The sequence below is a fragment of the Ranitomeya variabilis genome, chromosome 2 (assembly GCF_051348905.1).
Source record: "Ranitomeya variabilis isolate aRanVar5 chromosome 2, aRanVar5.hap1, whole genome shotgun sequence".
In the NCBI taxonomy this organism is placed as follows: domain Eukaryota; kingdom Metazoa; phylum Chordata; class Amphibia; order Anura; family Dendrobatidae; genus Ranitomeya; species Ranitomeya variabilis.
Window position 1 is genome coordinate 872,321,079 of NC_135233.1, and position 16,966 is coordinate 872,338,044.

A 16,966-nucleotide genomic window follows, 5' to 3' on the forward strand; every position below is an offset into this window, starting at 1 on the left:
TATTACTCTCCCACTGTTTTTTTATGTATTTTTTTTTTTTATTTTCAGGGAGACTTTAGAAACCAAATAATATTAAAAAAACCAAAAAATAAATAGGCTTTCTATGGCCCACTGAATGAAAGGGAGAGAGGTGGCACACCCAGGAGTCAAGACTGGCACACAAGCTGAAAGGGCAATATTACTCTCCCACTGTTTTTTTATGTTTTTTTTTTTTTTTCAGGGAGACTTTAGAAACCAAATAATATTAAAAAAAAAAAAAAAAATAGGCTTGCTATAGCCCACTGAATGAGAGATAGCACACACAGCAGTGGCACACAAGCCCTGACTGAGGCCAATATTTTTCTCCCACTGATTGATGTAGTGTTTTTGTGTTGAGGTAGATTTTAGAACACAAATCACGGAAAAAATAAATAGGCTTTCTATGGCCCACTGAATGAAAGGGAGAGAGGTGGCACACCCAGGAGTCAAGACTGGCACACAAGCTGAAAGGGCAATATTACTCTCCCACTGTTTTTTTATGTATTTTTTGTTTTTTCAGGGAGACTTTAGAAACCCAATAATATTTAAAAAAAAAAATAAATAGGCTTTCTATGGCCCACTGAATGAGAGGGAGAGAGGTGGCACACCCAGGAGTCAAGACTGGCACACAAGCTGAAAGGGCAATATTATTCTCCCACTGTTTTTTTAGGTTTTTTTTTTTTTTTTCAGGGAGAATTAGAAACCAAATAATATTAAAAAAAAAAAAAAAAAATAGGCTTGCTATAGCCCACTGAATGAGAGATAGCACACACAGCAGTGGCACACAAGCCCTGACTGAGGCCAATATTTTTCTCCCACTGATTGATGTACTGTTTTTGTGTTGAGGTAGATTTTAGAACACAAATCACGGAAAAAATAAATAGGCTTTCTATGGCCCACTCAGTGAGAGATGGCACACACAGGGATGGCACTGTAGCAGAAATGCCAATCTTAATCTCCCACAAAAAAAAAAAACAAAACAAAAAAAAAAACTGTCCTACAATTACTATCTCCCTGCAGTAATGTAAGCCAGGTATGGCAGGCAGCAATAGGAGTGGACTGATGCACAAATTAAATAAAAAGTGTGGAAAAACAGAAAAGATAGCTGTGCAGAAAGGAAGGAACAAGAGGATATGTGCTTTGAAAAAAGCAGTTGGTTTCCACAGTGGCGTACACACAGCAATACAGCTATCACGGAGCCTTCTAGGGCAGCCCAATGAGCTACAGCGCTGAGGGGAAAAAAAAAAAAAAATAGCTTCCACAGTCCCTGCACACCGAAGGTGGTGTTGGACAGTGGAAATCGCTGCAGCACAAGCGGTTTGGTGGTTAGTGGACCCTGCCTAACGCTCTCCCTGCTTCTGATGAAGCGGCAGCAACCTGTCCCTAAGCTCAGATCAGCAGCAGTAAGATGGCGGTCGGCGGGAACGCCCCTTTATAGCCCCTGTGACGCCGCAGACAGCAAGCCAATCACTGCAATGCCCTTCTCTAAGATGGTGGGGACCAGGATCTATGTCATCACGCTGCCCACACTCTGCGTTCACCTTCATTGGCTGAGAAATGGCGCTTTTCGCGTCATTGAAACGCGACTTTGGCGCGAAAGTCGCGTACCGCATGGCCGACAAGCACAGGGGTCGGATCGGGTTTCATGAGACGCCGACTTAGCCAAAAGTCGGCGACTTTTGAAAATGATCGACCCGTTTCGCTCAACCCTACTGGAGGCCTCTTGACAATTGGTCAGGAACAGATTGGACAGATGCACCTGATTCCTATAAGAACCAGAGAGTTCAGGCGCCGCCCCTCTATACACAGAACCATGAAGCATGCAGAGAGCAGAGACACAGAACATGGAGCTGGCATAAAACAGAAACCACATCATGACCTGGAGCAAGTGGGTAAGATAGTGTGAGAAATGCAAGGCCATGCCGTGATGCCAGCAGAGTTGTTACAAAAATATTGTTTTAGGTTAAATTATCTGATAGAGGGAAGCACAGCCTCTATCTAAATACCAGCAGCTTGTTCCCTTTTCTTTTCCCTCCCTCTCTTCCTTTCCTCCCCTCCCCCCTCCCCTAGCAGCGCCAGTGTGGTTCCTCGATTCATTTTAACTCTTCTGTTACTAAAGTCACACAGTGGAGGAGATCTCAGTGTTAGGGTTCGCGGATCGCACTAAATGTAAATTATGATGAAGTGCGATCGCAACCCGGGGTGCACTATGCGGAGATGAAAAACCGCAGCTAGTAAACAATGGCGGAAGCGTGCGGCAAGTGATATTGAAATCATACGGGATTAAATGTCACCCTGTGTGATTTGAAACTAATTACCCAACTCTGTTAGCTTCACAGAGGAGTAGAGACAGGAATACAGCTGTCCCTAGACAGTATAGCACAGCTAGATGCCAGGTTAGTGAAAATGTCACTACGAAATGAAATCCACTGTTACTTCACAGGTGAACACAACCCTCTCAGGGGCAAGGAAACAGGTAGTGGACACAGTCACAGCATATGCACACACGCAAACTCCTCTCTGTAGGTGCCGGAATTCTAAAGGTGCCCTGAGCACATGCACACAAGTCCACACTACCATAGTGTTCCACACACATATATAACATAAATGATCTTAGCGCACCGATGGGAGTGCCAAAGACCCTTTTATAGACACTGCTAATGAGACAGGACCTTTCTTGCGGGCCAATCCAGAGGCGGCACACAACCTGAGCAGATGACAACCGACCACCAATGATAGGTCGCCACCTCATGAGCATGCTCTGTAGAGCGAATCCTGGACTTAGTCTCAGGAATTACTGCTCGCTGCTGCCTATTGTTAGGTACCATAGCTGAACCTGGAGCGACAGTGGCAACAATGCGCACAGCCTGAGTCTGAGCAAGATGCTGAGATCAACGTCTTTGCTGAGCAGCATCTACTGCGGTTGAGACTGAATTGGAGACTGCATTAGAAGATAAGGCTTGTGATCCATCCTGTGCAGAGGGACAATCCGGGCGCCTAACATTACCCCCCCTCCTAGTACCCCCTCCCGTGAGCCCTGCCACGCTCAAAGGCCACAATAAGCTGAGGGCACGAATGTGTTCAACCGGCTCCCAGGTCATATCCTCTGGTCCATGATCCTTCCAGTCGACCAAAAACAATTTCTTGCCACTCACCACCTTAGAATCGACAATCACGTTCACCTCAAACTCATCCGAAGGCATACCCGAAGTCCAGCAAAAGACTCCGAAAACCGGGACATGTGAACGGGTTTCAAGAGGGAGACGTAAAAGGTGTCAGTAATATTCAGGAGCGGTGGAAGGGACAAACAATATACTACAGGATTTACCTGTTCAAGGACTTTGAAAGTACCTAGATAGCGGGTAGCAAACTTGGGCTTCTTTTACACATACCATTGTTTTGCGGCCCATTTTTGCGGCCCCAATAAATTTTGATGGGGCCGCAAAAACTGGTCACAATAATTTCACGATGCGCCATGCGACTGTGAGGGCCGTATTTACGGCTGTGAAAAAAATCGAGCCTGCTTGATCTTTTTTATGGCTTACGGACATAGTCCGTAGTTTGTTTTTGCGGTGCACCGTGACTTCTGGTTTGGCGGAACGCTGTTTTTTTTCCCAATACTATGCATACTTTGCATAGTATTGGAAACCCGAAAAACGTCGATCCGCAAGTTTTTTGCGGTCTGTTATTGCGGCAGACTGTGAAAATTGCGGCGATACGGCCCACCAAAAAGGCCCGCAATAATGGGCCCCAAAAACTTGGCAAGTGTAAAAGTGCAGCGCCCCAGAGTTCTGGTCATTGCAGTAATGTAATTCTTCTACCAGGGGGAGTGATGTTACGTCTGAAAGCAATAAAGGAGATCACTTTGCCAGGTATCACAAACCATACACCACACTTCACACTTCAGTCCACCAGGGGTAGCTACGCTCCTATCTATTAGGGCACTCCTCACAATTAGGTAAAACTGGTGGGCTGGATAGGAAGTTAGGCAGAAGCTGACTGGGCTTCACCCAGGCAGCACCCTGTCGGGCAGCCAGAGGGGAAGGAGGAACATCTAAGCGCTGCAGACAGAGAGGTCCCTGACAGGGGTGGGATCCTGTCAGAGGCCTAGCCAGAGGGCCACGGAGCTGCACCTGCCCCACGTTCGGCAGCATCCTAACAAAGGACACGAAAGAGAATTGTATTGTAGCAGGTGATAAATGAAGTCATAGCACAGGAGAGAAAACCAGAAGGAGTTCAGCCCTGCAAAAGGCTGCCTTCTTCTGAGGCGCAGGATCCGGTAATCAGAACACCGAGGGAGCAATCGTCTCCAAGCCTTGCTCCAAAGACCGGCAGGACAGATAATTCCATGTTACCTGCCCGACCTATACCCAGGAGGCACGGTGGCAACTTGTGGGGGCTGGGGCGTGCTAGAGTCCCTGTAAAAAGCCTCAGGCCATCAGTCATATGGGTTGTTTCTATCCATCTGGGGGACAAAGAGAAAGACATAACATCTAGAACCTCTACAGCAGTTGTGAGGACCTTATGAGAGGCTCAGCAGTAAGGTACTACAACATCCAGGTGCTAGAGGAAGGCTACTGATTTCCACCTGGATAAGGGGACTCTGGATTTGCCTTCAGACCGGCCGGACTCTGCCTACCCTGTGGTCTGTACCCTGGACTGTGGATGCTGAAGCCTTCAGTAAAGGTAAAAAGACTGCAACCTTGTGTCATCGTTATTCACTGCACCTTACATCCACCATCCACCATCTACACTCTGGGAAGCCCTGGGGATACACTTCACCAGTGGGAAGGTATACCATCTAGCTGCCATCACATCACCCCAGCGGACCCCTAAGCAGCGTCAGTCACCCTGACCGAATACCACAAGTGGCGTCACGAACATTATCCCTTTAAAGACCTTTCCCCCAATTACAACAAACATCCTTAGGGCCATGGACCGGATCAGCCACTGTGACATCCCTACTGAGAACTGAAGGGCCCGGTACCGAGTACCCCATAGCCCTACTGGGGGTGCTCCAAAAGCAGCCTTAGTGGACTCTATGTGCAGATTGATATTACGCACAGAGAGCCACACCAAGTAGCCGGGCGTGAGGACAGGAGCAGGGTGGCGATGCACGTCAGCAGAGACCCTCATTCTCTCCTTAGAGGCCTTAATGTCATCCTGTGTGCGGTCCCAGATGTCACGAGCCTCCACAGCCCAGTCTACCACCCTAGAGTTGGAAGACGAGATGGGCATAGGGATGGGAACACGCGGATGCTGACTGTAATTGAGGAGGAACGGAGTCTGCCCTGCGACTGCGTTATTAAGGGCAAACTCTGCCCATGGTAGTAAGGTCGTCATGCCTGGCAGAGACTAAATGCTGTAGATACATGACCACAGTCTGATTGGCCCTCTCCACCAACCCATTCGTCTCGGGATGATATGCCGAAGGTAGGATAAGCTCTAAACTGAGCAGCCTACAGAGCTCTCTCCAGAACCGAGAAACAAACTGGGGACCCCGATCACTGACTATCTTGTCAGGCATCCCGTGAAGATGGAAGACGTGCTTCACGAATAGCGCAGCCAAAGCCCGTGCCGACAGTATGCATGGAAGAGGAACTAGATGTACCATATTGGAAAAATGGTCGGTGACTACCCAGATGACAGTATTGTTATGGGACTTTGGCAAGCCCACAACAAAGTCCATCCCGACCATTTCCCAGGGCCTATCTGCCACCCGCAGAGGGTGCAGCAAGCCTGCAGGCCTCTGCCGGAAAAGCCAATTCTGGGCACAGGAAACACACCAGAACATAGTCCCTAACATCATGTGCCATCCGCAGCCACCAATATGACCTCTCGAGGAGCTCAGTAGTCCTTTTGATCCCAAAGTGCGCACCCAACTTGGAAGTGTGAGCCTATGATAGAACCTCCGGCCACAGGTTGGGTGGTACAAGGGTCTTGCCCAGAGGCACTGACTCCAATGAACCTGGAGCCACAGTTCGCAGACTCTCCGAGGGACAATAAGCCGTGGCTCATCCCCTTCCTTGGAAGACACTATGGAATGGGGAATGGCATCAGCCTGTTAATTCTTCTCCCCCGATAAAAAGTGTATGGAGAATTTGAATCAGGAGAAGAAAAGACCACCTAGCCTGATGAGAATTGAATTGTTGAGCCGTCTGCAGATAAAGCAGATTTTTATGGTCTGCGTACACCTGGAAGGGATGCCGAGCTCCTTCCAGGAAATATCTCCATTCGGAGAAAGCCAACTTCATGGCCAGAAGCTCTCTGTCCCTAATAGAATAATTCCTCTCTGTCATCAAGAAGGATTTAGAGAAGAAGAAGCAGGGCCGTTTCCGACCGTGAGCATCCTTCTGGTACAGCACAGCTTCCGCACTGACGGAAGAAGCATCCACCTCCAGGATTAAGGGCTTATCCACATCTGGCCAATGCAATACAGGAACCCTAGCAAAAAGGGATATCAGGGAGGAAAAAGCCTCAGAAACCTCTTTAGACCAAAGCTTAGGGTTGGCTCACTTCTTGGTGAGAGCTACCAAGGGAGCCACGAGGGTAGAGTAGTGGGGAATGAACTGGTGGTAGTAATTAATAAATCCCATAATGCACTGCACTGCTTTAAGGGAATGTGGCTCCTGCCAGTTTAACACTGATTCCACCTTGGCAGGATCCATAGCCAAATCCTTGGCTGAGATGATAGACAAGGAATGGTAAAGACTCCTACTCAAAGAGACACTTCTCCAGTTTGTCGTAAAGAGAGTTGTCACACAAGAGTTCAAAAACTCTGGCAATGTCCCTACTATGAGCATCGAGATCGGGAGAAAAAATAAGAATGTCATCCAAGTTGACGACAAAGAAGATGGATAATATCTCCCGAAATAAGTCATTGACTAACTCCTGGAAGACGGCCGGGGTATTACAGAGACCAAATGGCATTACCAAGTATTCGTAATGCCTGTCCCGGGTGTTAAATGCCGTCTTCCATTCTTTACCCTCACAAATGCGTATTGGATTATAGGCGCCGCGCAGATCTAACTTGGTAAATATCCTCACACCCCGCAGTCTGTCAAACAGCTCGGTGATAAGTGCCAGAGGATATTTGTTCTTGCTGGTGATGGCGTTAATACCCCTATAATCTATGCAGAGACGGCGTTTCCCGTTCTTCTTTTGGATGAAGAAGAATCCAGCGCCTGAAGGAGACACCGATTTCCTAATAAAACCCCTTGCCAAATTCTCCTTTATGTACTCTGACATTGCCTCAGTCTCCGGGAGCGACAAAGGGTAAACACGCCCATGAGGTGGCTCAGCCCAAGGCATGAAGTCAATCGGGCAATCATAGGGACAATGGGAAAGAAGAGTCTCTGCAGCTTTCTTGGAAAACACGTCCACATACTGCCAGTAATGCTTGGGGGGCGAAGTTAGATTTGTGGGAACCTCAGACGACCCAACCTGAACCTGGGCCTTGAGACACTGACCCTGACACGTGGTTCGGTGTACATCTGCTGGGTTGGCTGTAGTTGAAGAGATGTCACTCCCCATTATGCAATATTTACTCTTGTGAAATTGATGCCACTTTGGTAGTGGCTGCCACTAATTGTTGGAAATGTGAACATTTATTCCAGTGTCCATGATAGCACCACCTGAGAGAGGGGATCCGCCCTTCAGGAACAGGAAACCTACAGATACATAAGGGCGGCACGTCTCCCACTCATCAGCTGGTTTCCTGTTCCTGGAGGACAGGATGCCCTACAGATCATCTGTTTTTTCCGTTGGGAATTTCCAGGCTGGCTGACTGACCCAGGTAGCAAGGGGGTCTCCTACCTCTTTCAGTGCAAGGTCCCTAGAAGCGCCACGGTGGGCCCAGGCAGGGCTCCACGACAGTGTGCGGAGCAGGTGGAGCGGAGGATGGCTGTCTCCAGAACCAGTGCCTGTAGGTGAGTTTTCCCCCCTCGGGGTCCATCCTGGTCCTTCTGATGTCGGTCTCCTGTGGCCCGGCCTGTGATCTGGTGCCGGCGTGTTGTGGTGGTGTGCCTGGGGCTGGAGTCATGCTGGTCCAGGCCTTGGTGCCGTGCCACTGTTCTCCTGTTCATCCCCACGTGTTCATTTGCGTGCCGGAAGTGATGCGGCAGGAGGGGCCTGGACACAGGGCTGGAAGTCGGATGCCTGCCGGCTTCTCTCTGTGGGCGCTGCCATGTCGTGGCAGTGTGGAGTGGGCACGCCAGCTGGTACAGTGGGAGAGGCAGGTCACAGTGGGGGAGGATGTGGGGAGTCCCGAACGGGGAGGGGGTAGAACCCATGTCCACGACCCTGCTGACCCGGATCCGGGGGAAGACTACAAAAAAGCCACAGAGACGCTGCAGGGTTGCTTTTGGCCCATTGCAGCAATAGATGAGCCGGAAGCTCCCTTCATACAGCTGGAGCAGGAGCAGGAACGTGCCTCAGAGAGGTCCCATGCTAAACCCCAGCTAAAGAACAAAGGACGAAATGGGCAGCCCAGCCACAAGAGTTCCTCCACACTGAAGGATTCAGCTCACTCCCCCCGTGATCAGGTGCCTACCGCTACTGCTTGGGTAAGAGATCTCCGTGAATGCACCCTGATACAGTTTTTTCCTTATATTTTCTTTCTCTAGGCAAAGTGCTCTGGTAAAACAAAACACAGGGAATGTGCCCTTTGTAGTCGTCCCTTGCCAGATGCCTGCCCTAAAAAGCTTTGTCAGCCATGTGTGCGACAGACGGTGGCAGAAGAAACCCCTGACTTCACCGCAAACCTAAGGGAAAATATTAGGATAGAAGTTAAGGATTCCCTAAAGTAGCAAGAAGCAAGTTTCTCAGGGTCAGACTCTTCATCTGCCGCTAGGAAAGGCAAATATTATTCAGAAGCCTCGGTCTCTGTCTCTGACAAAGTTCAAAAGTTCAAAACCTGATAAATAGAGAGTGGAGGAAGCCAGAAAAGAAGGGCTCCCTACCACTGGCCTTCAAACAGAGATATCCCTTCAAGGACCCCTTAATGAACAGATGGGATAAAGTGCCAAAGCTAGACGCAGCTGTGGCTAAAGCTTCCAAAAAATCCTCCATTCCCTTTGATGATATGCATGGGAAATGTCGGCTGGCGCTCAAAGACCAGCGGTGGCTGTTACATGCAAAGCCAGATCCTTGATGGAAAGACATCCTGAAATCTCTACCAATAATCCAGAATGCCGCACCCTTTCTAGTTGATACTTCGGCAGACTCAGTGAGTATGGCAGCCAGGGCCGCAGGACTATCAAATGCGTCTCGTAGGGCTCTGTAGCTGTGTTAGCCAGGTGACATCCATGCCACATCCCGTCTTTGCTCTATCCTGTGTGAGGGAGAGTATCTGTTTGGTCCAGTTCTGGAAGAACTTTTAGAAAAAGCTGGGGATGAGAAAAAGAAATTCCCCAGTCTGCTGACCCCTTCTTATAGACGTCCCTTCACTGGGAAAATATTTTTTCGTAGAAGGTCGTCCAGAGATTGAGGCAGATGGGATGAAAAAAGGAGAGGTATGGGATTCATGTTTGGAGGTGGGGGTCACCAGGAACCGTCTCGTGAGGTCAAGAAGCCACCCCAATGACTAGCCACTCCGGTAAGAGGTTGGCTAACTGCCTTCTACCCGGCCTGATCCCTGATTTCAAATAGCAGCTGGATCCTGGGGTTGATAGCCACAGGACTGCGGTTAGAATTTTCCTGTGTCCCCCTAAACAGGTTTAGGATTACCCCTCTCATGTCTTCCGCAACAGAACAGGTGGCCCTGGAGGCTGAAATTTGTGACCTACGCAGCAAAAAGGTTCTGACAGAAGTGGCAGAGTTTTCTACTCTCCTCTGTTCGTAGTCAGTAAGCCAGACGGCTCTTTTGGGACTATAATAAATCTTAATGCCCTCAATGAATTTTTGATCTTACGGCCATTCAAAATGGAAACAATCAATTTCAAATAATATTGTTATTTGAAAACTGCTTTATGCTGATGTTAGATCTAAAAGACGCCTACTACCATATACCCATTCATGCAGCTCACCAGAGATTCCTTAGAGTAGCGGTCCTTTTGGGGGGATCGGTCACACATTTCCAATATGGTGCCCTTCCCTTTGGTATTGCAGTCGCCCCCGAGTATTTACTAAAGTTATAGCGGAGGTTATGGCCCATCTGCATGAGTCAGACATGCTGGTGATCCCCTACCTCGATGACTTCCTTATTATAGGCATAACAGCGGTACATTGTTTGGAGCAATTACAAAAAGTAATGTCTGCCCTGGAACAGTTAGGTTGGCTGCTATACATCCAAAAATCCCAGCTGCAGCCCATGAAAGTTCAGCAATTTTTAGGCCTAATCTTAGATTCCCAGAATCAGGAATGCCGTCTACCTCCCGAAAAGTTAGTTTGCCTACACTATCAAGTCCTGAACGCCTCCAATAACCCCATCATGTACCTCAGGAAAGCCATGTCTTTTAGGCTCTCTCTCTCGTCCTGTATTCCCGCAGTCCGGTGGGCCCAGTTCCATACAAGGAAACTACAGGACGAGGTTTGTTACATCAAAAATCTTTGGGGGTTACCTAGAGGGCCGGCTGACTTTATCCCGAAACGCTATAAAATCCCTCAATTAGTCACCAAGGATGCAAGCCCTTCCGGTTGGGGGGCCCATATGGGTGAAGTTCTAGTCCAGGGACTATGGGAGCATAATCAGATAGAAATGTTTTCTAAACTGAAAGAATTATCAGCAGTGCAAAAGGCAGCTAAGAGACTCCTTGTGTATCTACAGGGTTATCACATATGAATGTTCTCCGACAATCAGGTCACTGTGGCGTATATCAATCATCAAGGCGGGACTCATTCCAGACCCCTGATGAATGTAGCAGAACATTTGTTCCAACTGGCAGAGCAGCATTTTCTGTCTTTAACTGCTCTACATATAAAAGGAAAACACTACAGCGGATTACTTAAGCAGCAATCTTTTGAAACAGGGGGAATGGTCCCTAAAAACCTCCATCTTTGACCTGATTGTGCAAAGGTGGTGTCAACCAGAAGTGGATCTCTTCACCACCAGGGAGAACAGAAAATTGAGGAGTTTTTGCTCACTGAATCCCAGAGAAAACCTTTTGGCAGTTGACGCCTTTTTTGATAAAGTGGGACTTCAGGCTAGCATATGCCTTCCCTCCCCTGTCTCTGCTACCCCTGGTAATGAGGAAAATCAGGAAGGACAGGGCAAAGATTATAGTGATTGCCCCGTTTTGGCCCAGGAGGGCCTGGTTTTCATGCCTCAGAACTAGGTCGGTGTCCGATCCGTGGGTCCTACCAAACATCCCGGATCTCCTATCCCAGGGCTCAGTCTACCATCCTCAAGTGGATGGCTTTCATCTGTCGGCGTGGATTTTGAACGGTCACTGCTAAAAGATAGCGGTTTCTCCCCAGGCTTGATTAATACCCTGCATAAAAGCAGAAAAATTATTACAACCCAAATCTACATCAGAATCTGGAAAAGGTTCCTTCAAGACTCAGGGGTTGTAGCTGGTCAATCAGCACCAATAAACCAGATTTTAGAATTCCTACAAAAAGGTCTGGATATGGGGTTATCCACTAGTACTCTTAAAGTGCAGGTGTCAGCCTTGGGGGCCCTTTTTAGCTGCAACATTGCCGGTAATTACTGGATTGGAAGGTTCATTAAGGCGGCAAGAAGATCCAGACCAGTAGTGAAAGATAGGGTCATGCCATGGGATTTAAACGTAGTCCTCACAGCCATGACAGAGGCCTCATTTGAATCTATTTCAATGACCTCCATTAAAAACCTGTCCCTCAAGGTAGCCTTCCTGGTAGCACTAAGGTCAGCTCATAGAGTAAGTGGCATCCAGGCGTTATCCAGGCTTCCTCCTTATACTCAATTTAGAGATGATAGGGTATTACTTTCACCTGATCCAACATACCTGCCCAAGGTAGATTCCAGATTTCATATGAAGCAGGAAATATTTCTTCCATCATTCCTCCCTAATCCTAGTAACAAAAAGGAAAAGAAACTACACACCCTAGACGTTAGGAGATGTGTCCTAGAATACCTAGCAGTTACTGATCCCTGGAAAAAAGATAACGCCTTGTTTGTCTCCTATCAGGGCACTAGGAAGGGCCTCAAAGAATCAAAAAGCATGCAAGCTAGGTGGATTAGGGAGACTATTTCGCTAGCATATATCTCAAAGGGCAGGTCAGCACCTGGAGGACTGAGGGCGCATTCCACTAGAACAATGGCAACCTTGTGGGAGGAGAGATCAGAAATTTTGATTGACCAAATATGTAAGTCTGCTACTTGGTCCTCTCCAAGCACGTTTTTCAATAATGACAGAATAGATCAGGGTGCTTCCTCAGACCTCTCTTTTGGTGTAAGGGTGCTGCAGGCTGTAGTCCCTCCCTAATTAGTTATTACTCTCTGTAATTCTCTCAGGTGGTGCTGTCATGGACGCTCAAATAAAGTCTTAGCTACTCACTGGTTAACGGTATTTTTCAGAGTCCATAACAGCACCCACATATTCCCACCCTTTCTTTGATTCTGCGTGTGCACTGCTTCCTCTTATGATCCACACGTGGTAAATAATTAAGTAGTAATATTATTGTACATAAATAGTGTCATTAACCATTGTGGTCCTCTTGTGCTCTGTAAACCAACTAATGCGTGGGAGAGGTGCCACCCTTATGTATCTGTAGGTTTCCCCTCTCTCAGGTAGTGCTGTCATGGACTCAGAAAAATACTGTTAACCTGTGAGTAACTAAGACTTTCTGGTTGGATGCCCATCTGCTGGGTTGGCTCTAGTGGAAGATTTGTCGGTACCTATTATACTATTTATAGTGTGGTGAAATTGATGTCACTTTGTTGGTGTCTGCCAATACATTTTTGAAAATGTGTAGACTCATGGTTGAGTCTCCTTCATGTGTGTTGCCTGTAGCAGTAGGCCATCGAGACCGGCAGTCCTCCACTCTCATTGACTCAACTACATGTGTTACTATTCTTACATTTCTAACATTTTTCTGACATTAGTAATCAATAAAACTGATTATTTGTGCCACTTGAGTTTGGCTGAGCATCAATTTAAATTTTTGTTATCACTTATATAGCGCCAATGATTCAATATTCACTTCACAGACATTCACAGACATTGCTGCAGCTGTCACATAAGAACTCGCAATCGAAATTTAATATCTGTATGTCTTTGGAGTGTGGGTAAAAACTTAAGTACTGGGTGGAAACCCTTGCATACATGGTTAGAACATACAAACTCCTTAAAGATGCTGCCCTTGGTGGGGTTGGACCACAGAACTCCAGTGCTGCAAGGCTGCTAATGTTTTTGCGTTGACGACCACATTTCTGTGGTTGTAAGCCTATCACTTTGATGCAAACAGTGTGCATCACTGCTGTGTTGGGGAAACCCACTGTCAATATTGTCTTCAAACATATTTTGATACTGCAGAATGGGGTTGACCCTTTTTCAGGTGGGAAGGCAACTGTCAAAATGTACTTTTGTACCATGTATAGAACACACTGGCACCCAGAAGTCAGCACTAATTTGAAGCATAACTATATGGGTAAAAATCATGTTGCAGATAGTGCTTCACGAAGGCTCACATGGGTCGGTCTATTTCATGAGGTCCAACTCCACAGTGTGCTGCTGGTGGGATAACACTCAAGCTTTCTTCATCCATCCCCTTGTGGCAACCATGAACAGCAGAGAGGAAATGATTTTCATGTTCATCTCCTAACTGGTGCGCGTTCATCACCTCTTTCATCTCGTCCTTTTCATTGTTCTTCTCCATTTGTTCCTCCCATGGCAACCGCCTGTGAGATGACAGATGTGAACTTAGAGATATTGTTAACCCTAAAGGCATCCTCCACTGCTTCCTCGTCTTCCCCAGGATCAACGGCAGCTCCTCTACCAGACTATTTAAAGTGTGGTCCAGCATTTAGATGACATTAATAGTGATGCTGATTAAAGCATTGTCACCGCTAATCATCTTAGCAGCCATTCCGAAAACATGCAGAAGGGTGCAAAGATCCTTCATCTGTGTCCGCTACCCAAGTGTGAATTGCACCATGTCCGTACTGTGATGTGCCAGGCTATGAAAAATGTCATACTACACCAGGTCTCGGCGCTACTGCCACAGTCACATATCGCGGCATATCAATAGGTTAACCGGTAGTCAAAATGATCTCTATACCCATTTAAGTGGAATGGTGAAAGTGAACACACAATGACATTGTTTTCTACAGCAGCGCATCCATGTTAGGACAGTGGTGTAGGAATCTCTGAGCCATCAGGTTAAGGATGCGAGCCATAAAAGGCACGTGTGTAAGGTTGGCCCTGCGTAGGTTCACCACCAAGTTTGCACCGTTATTGCACCAACCTTCCCTGGCTACAGGTTGAGTGTAGGCAGCCATTGGTCAACCTCGGCATGGATAGCTGTCCATAACTGTTGATCTATATGACTGCGATCTCCAAGGCATATTAATTTAAAAGCGGCCTCATTGCGGTGAGCTGTGGCTGCGCAGTACACAGCTGTGAGGGTTCCCTCTGAAGTGTTGTAATGTTGGTTTCATTAAGACAGAGGTTGAGGGCACAGGTGGAGGCCCTAAAGGAGGTGGATGAGGTAGAAGCACTGGAGGAAGTATTACATACAGAGGTTTGTGCCGCAAGCCCTGGGGATTCAAAGACTTGGTGTCTAGTGACACCTAGCTGTGAAGTGCTTAATGTCTCCATCCCCTGGTGTGCAGTAGTTTTGTTCTCCAAGTCAAGCTGTTTAGTAGTTTAGTTCTCCAACCCCTGTTGTCTAGTAGTTTAGACCCTTCCACGACTCCCCCTACAGCCACCAGATTCACCCAGTGCCCAGTCATCTAGATGTAATTCCCCTGTCCATGCTTGCTCATCCAGGTGTTATTGTTTAAATGCACCCTAGCAGACATAGAATTTTTCATGGAATGGGTGATGTTGTCTGTGAGTTGTTGCTGTAGCGCAGACACAGGAATGGTGTCAGGGCAACTGGTATTGGGGGAACTGTGACTGCCATCAGCTTTCGGAAACCGTCTGTATCCATAAGGCAGAAAGGCTGCATTTCTATGGCCAACAGATTGGTGTGGCCTTGGAATAATCACAGAGATCACAGGTCATGAGTCATACAGAAACAAGCGCTGTGATCTTGGTAGCGAATCATCCGAGGAATACCTCAGGCTGTTCACAATAATTAGTGCTCAGAAAAGTAATAGTGAGCGTACAACTTATCCACGTCCAAATTAGAACACATGGAATATGTGTATGTCCCGCCGTATGATCACTGCTAGCTCTACGTTAACCCTACACTCCTCTTTGCCAACAACAATCCTGTTTTTAACCCAATAAATAAATACAGGCCGATTGGATGCCATTGTTCTTTTGATGTTCACCCCATGAGGGTATTCTGTCCCCTCTCCTTCAGAGTAGCAATCATATACTGCCCCCCAGGCTCACCCACCCACTTCATTGACCACTTTTATGCATTGCTGCCACACTTCATGTCCTCAAAATTGGCAACCCTTTTCCTGGGAGACTTCAACAACTCCAACTCCCCACCTGCATTGCAACTTCCATCTCTAGCCAATTCTCATGGCCTCTCACAACTTTCAAACTCTGAGATACACAAAGATGGTAACACTCTTGTGTAGGGGATAAACAAGAGGAGGTTCTTCAGCCGGAGACCTGTGTGACAACATTTACCACGGTGAGAGAGGAGGAAGAATCAGCATTTTAGCACATATTCGACAAATCAATCAACAAATATTGCCAATTGGGTGATCGTAATCCGAACCGAACATTGAAATATTCACTCATCTCTATTAATCATTTGTGCTAAAACTGTGTTTCAATGGCAAATTAGAAGGCCAGATTTCCACATAAAAATCATTAGGCCTACTATATTGTTACATCCACGAGGACCAATTAGCTACTCCTAATTTTTTTTGCTAAAACTGTTTCAGTGGCAAATCAGAATCGTTAGGCACAGCAGTGTTGTTCAGACACACTACCACGACTGACAGCTGTGGATCTTAGGTTGTGAAACAGTAGGGTATAAGAGGTAAGTAGTTACAAGAAAAAAAGGCCAGTTACAACATGAGTAGGAAAATGCAAGGTCGTGGTGGAAATCATCTGATACTTGCCAGCCTACTAGACTTCCTTTCTTTGGCATGCACACAGCGGTACATCTTGTCGATGGTGGGAGGACTTTTATGCTATTTTTGGTAAAAAATAGTACTACTAAGAAACCTGTGGTATTTAAATGCACTTTGGGATTTTTCTTATTTAGTTATAGCAGGGTTTATGTTCATTTTGTTTCTTGTAGGTTTTGTATGCTTTATGGCTAATGTAAGCATGCGTTTACCAAGCTCAATTTTTGTGTTTTTCTTTGTATTTTTTCATTCTGTGCTAGTCGTGTGTGGCCTCCCTCTCCTGAGCAGGAAATAACATTAAAAGGTTTCCCCAGACTGGTGTCCATAGGTAGGGACCCTTTCCTTTTGTCTGCCCTTATTCACACACTAAAGTCAACTCAGACACATGGTAAAGTGTTTAATATTAGACAGCGTAGGTCCGTCCCGATCAGGGTCACCCTGTCAATGTTGGGATGTCTTTTATGCTATTTTTGATCAAAACCAGTATTAGTAAGAGCCCTGTGTTATTTTAATACACTTTTGCATTTTACTTGTTCAGTTACAACAGGGTTTTTGTTCATTTTGTTTCTTGCAAATTTTGTTTGCTTCATGGCGAATGTGAAAATGCATTTATTTGCTGCATGTATAACAACTTAAAACAAGCTCAATTTTTGTGTTTTTACAGTGGTACATCTCGTAGATGAGACTCATAAATAGCATGAGCTTGAGTGGATGACAAGCGTTGCCTCACCTCCTCTTTCTCCACCTTAACATCACACACAGTTCAGAGGT